The 4,668-nt window shown below is 42.8% G+C and overlaps 1 long non-coding RNA gene across 1 annotated transcript; it reads right to left on the reverse strand.

Annotated features, from left to right (window-relative positions):
- Positions 1-1,889: 1,889 nt before the first annotated feature.
- Positions 1,890-4,364, reverse strand: LOC138788948 (uncharacterized). Its single transcript, XR_011362671.1, has 3 exons — positions 4,264-4,364; positions 2,317-2,428; positions 1,890-2,180 (listed from the first exon to the last, which is right to left on the reverse strand). It is a non-coding gene; the product is annotated as an uncharacterized lncRNA (long non-coding RNA).
- Positions 4,365-4,668: the final 304 nt, after the last annotated feature.

Genomic DNA, 4,668 nt, shown 5'->3' on the forward strand with positions numbered 1-4,668 from the left:
ATGTGTTTATGAAATTTGTGTTTGGCCATTTTTGAGAGACGATATATCTATGCTCAATCCTTTCATACAAAAAAAATCAAATATTATGCCAGATTCATGGAAGACGTGTGTATAATATGGGATGGTAATAACAGTGAATTTCTTGCCTTTATTGAGTATTTAACCCCTTAACCCCTTCTGCCGCCGCCCGCTATGTCTGCATACATTACCTGTCCTCGTTGCACGGGTCCCGGCATCCTGCTCTCCCGCCCAGCCAATCAGTGTGTTGCCCAGCCGCAGCCACTGATTGGCCGGGCGGGAGAGCAGGACACCGGGACCCCGCGCAGCGAGGAGAGGTAATGTATACAGACACAGTGAGCGGCGGCAGAAGGGGTTTAGGGGCTGGCAGAATTACATACTCGCAGCGATCGTTCAGACCGCAGCGAGTATGTAGTGACAGGGAACTGCCAGGACCTGACAGACTCGCAGCGAGATTTACGCTGCGAGTCTGTACGTGTGGACCGACCCTAAAGGTAGATCCAAAAGGGAAAGCAAAATAGAAATAAGGTTTTGTTTCTCCTTTAAAAACATCCCCTTAAATGAATATATAAAAAGGGCTATACAAAAAAACTGGTACATACTTGAGAGCGATCCAATATTAAATGAAATAGCTAGTCGCAAGCCACTGATCACTCATAGAAGGAATCGTACGATCAGAGATAGTGTGAACAGTGGTATAGCGAATTCCCAAAAACATGGTTGGAAAGAAGTCTTCCTAGAGGAAATAAAAAATGCCACCAATGCTCTTTTTGTCCCCAAAATTTTGCAATAAATACACTTGTATTGGGTGGTAAAAGCTGGGAAGTAAGACAGCTTATAACTTGCCAAAGTATGTACATAGTTTGTTATTATGTGTCCGTGTAAACGGTATTACATCGGAAAAACAAAACGTAAATTATTTCATAGAATCAGAGAACATCTATACTCTATAACAACAGGCAAGGGAGCAACCAAACTCATTGAATACGGTTCATTATGGTAATAAGAAGGTACTTATGTTTGCAGGCTTGGAGAAGATACACGTACCTGAAGGAGGCAGGGATAGGCATTCAGTGCTAATGAAAAGAGACGCATTTTGAAGCCACAGGTCCTCTAGGTTTTAATGAAAAAAATGAGTTAAATGCCTTCTTATTATTTGTTTATAATTATGTTTTTAATCACATTTTGTTGTTTATGCTAATTTAGTAGGTTGCACTATTTATAATCAATAGACGTTGCATGATGTCAATATGCAGCCGTGCTGAAGTGCCGTACAGGCATGAGACAGCTGTAACGCTTCGGCGTCCTCTCGCTTTTGTCTGTCTATTTATATGTATTTTTTTCTATACAAAATAAAGAACCACACCTGAAGACTTCCAGAGGGGTGAGTGCCACGGCTTTTATCTTTGGAACGTGATAAGTCCGATGCTTATTTCTCCCATAATAAAGGTGCTGGGTGGTGATTTTGAATTACACCCGACCTCTTTCTACACCAACATCATCTGTTGTCGGTAGGGAGAGGCCCAGGCACACTAGACGTACAAACCCACAGCATGTATTGGTTGTGTGGAGACCACCGTGCACGGCCGTTGTGTAACGCGACCTATGGCAATATAAGTAGTCCTTTTCATTCTATTATTGAGCCAAGTTGTCCTCTCTGCACCAGCATGCGCGGTTAGCAGCCTTATAGCAGGGAATGCAAGTGAGTAGAAAAGTAAAAATGACAGATTTAAAATGACAAATTTGTCTTTTAACCCAATTCCTGATGTTTTTAGGAGTAATCTGGAGATTGATAGAGTCTCTTTAATTAAATGAAAGCTATTCGCTTAGCTATTGTGTGTGTGTGTAAACCTATTTTATTTGCGTGTCATAAAATCCTCTATGAAACAATATTGGACAATGGCATTTATCATCGAACATTACTGATGTAATTACTGTGTATGCGAACCAAAGATAAGATGGTCTTCCAAGGCCGCGTCTCCTGCGCTTACATTTCAGAACAAAGCACATTATGCCTGAGCATCTCCAGATAGTAGTATCTCCAGCAGAGAAAAAATTGGGTCAAGCACAGATTCTAGAAACCGTGACACGGCTTGGAGGGTCTCTGTCATTACATGGTAGTAGAGGTAAGTTGAATCCTGTAGACTGAACTCCTGGAGAAACTGCGGAAGAAATTATATCAGGAGGTCCTGACTACTGCTCTGACATTCTAATTAATGGAACAATAAGTCTTGGGTTTGCTATTAGGGTCCATGGCCACTTTGCTACTGAACCGGCGAGTGGGGTATGTGTACTCACTAGATTTTCACTCTATATCCTGCTGTAGGATGTGGAAGCTGGTACCTGGTCACTCCACAAGTGTGGTAAGGGTGTGGGTATCGGCTAACCCAGAGGATCAGATGGTATCTTTCTGGGGATCCAGGTGAGAATGGGCAAGGAAGCACAGTTAGCAATCTGGTCAAGCACAGGAGAATCAGGTATACAGGAATCAGGCAAGAAGATCAAGGTAGGTGGCACAGGTTTATGGCAAACCGCTCCGATGGGTAAGACAGATATATAAAACAGAAGCCTGGGCCAATACATGAAAAATTCAGCACACCTTCGCTATGGACACCAAGAAACCACAAAAACTGTCAGGGAAGGCAGAGGAGGAGGTAACATCTTTATATAGGTGTCTGTGGGTGATGACTGGCTTGAGAAGTATGCTGACATGCATGTGTTAGCCAATTAGGATGGCAGAACCAAGCACATGTGCGTATGGTAACATTGCCCTCCCCCCCCCCCCCAAAAAAAAAAACAAAAAAAAAACCTTGCCAATGTTGTCCTTGTGAGGCTAGAACCCCAGCACTAACCACTGAGCCAGTGTGCTGCCCCACTTTAATACATACCTAGTCATGTTTCCCATAATGAATGAAGCAGCTTTCTCTTCGGGTCTGATTCCCTGTGGCTGCAGAGGTTGGATGCCACCCTAGGGCTGCAAGGAAATCATAAATACAGTCGATGGCTATATCCATGTTTTCCAGGACTCCCTAGAGTGGCATCCAACTTCTGTAGTTGCAAGGAACCAAATGCCAAGCGTTCAGGTTTGGTTACATTTAACAGGTCCGCTCATGATGACTTCTGCTAACTGCGACTCATCTCTACAGAGTTTGCTACCCCCCTCTTAAAGGGGTAACTGTCACAGAGAATGTCACTGCTGACACCAGAAGATCGTGTTGCTATTGATATGTCCCACACTGGCCCAGTTCTGTGCATGAGACCTATTAATTAGAATAGGGCTTGTGCATAAAACTCATCTGACGTAAGATGTATTAATGCAAATGAAGTCTTTTGGTGTCAACGCGTAGGGCCCTATAACACGGCCTGATCAATAATGTACACAAGGCTTGTTTACTGCAAGGGCTGTATATGTGTGTGTATATATATATATATATATATATATATATATATATATACACCATTAGTGATGTCTGTGCATGTAAAATAATTAAGCTTATACATACCTGACAACCAATGGCTTAGCTACCATGTAGGCAGACCACGCAACTGCTATGGGGCCCCCATCAGCAAAACACATGGTTTGCCACCATGGTATGGACACCATCAACACCCATCCGCTGTCTGCATTCACTACCTGCAGTCCCCCCCCCCCCCCCCCAACAGTGAAAGGGGGAACAGGAACTGCCACAAGTGCTATCTGCTGCTAGTGCATTTCATTTGTACCCCCAGAACCCCCCTACAGTGACAGCATGGCGTGGCGGCTCTGCTGGCATACCAGGGAGCGTTGTCAGGTATTTATGGACTTTATTATTTTTTTACACAGTCGTCAGACGTTGGTTGGAGGGAAGATGATTTTAGGTCAGGCTCTAAAGACACGATCAGCTGATTATCATTGTAAGTAGTTAGTATCATGATGTTATGTAATAGTCTCGATACCATAACCTTTTCCTATATAATATAATATATATATATATATATATATATAAAATTACCATCGTGTTATCAATCTGCTCAGCTCTTCCTGCGCTATATTCCTTTGTGAGAATAGATTCAGTATAACTTGTAACAAATAACATGCTGATTGAAGTCCCTGATCATTCTGTGTTAAAGGGGTACTCCAGCGAAAAGCTTTTCCCTAGTAATTGAAACACATTACAAAGTTATATAACGTTGTAATATGCTTCAATCACCTATCTGCCTCCCTTCCCTATCTCCCCCCAGGAAGTAAAGTAAACTTATTCTTACCTAATGACTGTTGATGTCAGGCTACTCTGTGGAAGCCATTTTGTGACGATTACATCATCTGCATAGGCACAGATTCCTGGTTTGGGCTTTCCAATGATGCACTCCAGTGATGTCTAACTGACTCTGTAAAACTGTTAGATGGCTTACATCTTTCTCAGCCAATCAGAGCTGAGCAACCTGAGTCATCTGACATAGAGAGGCTGGCTTAACAGGGCTTAGACCTGCCTCCCTCTTGATGATATCATGTCACAAAATGTCTGCCACAGAAAAGCCTGGGGTCAACAGTCATTAGGTAAGAATGAGTTTACTTCACTTTTTGGTAGGAGGTTGAGGGGGAAGGGGGGCAGATAGATGATTGAAGCATATTACAAAGTTTTATAACTTTGTAATGACTTTCAATTACTG

The sequence above is a fragment of the Dendropsophus ebraccatus genome, chromosome 4, assembly GCF_027789765.1.
Source record: "Dendropsophus ebraccatus isolate aDenEbr1 chromosome 4, aDenEbr1.pat, whole genome shotgun sequence".
Classification (NCBI taxonomy): Eukaryota; Metazoa; Chordata; class Amphibia; order Anura; family Hylidae; genus Dendropsophus; species Dendropsophus ebraccatus.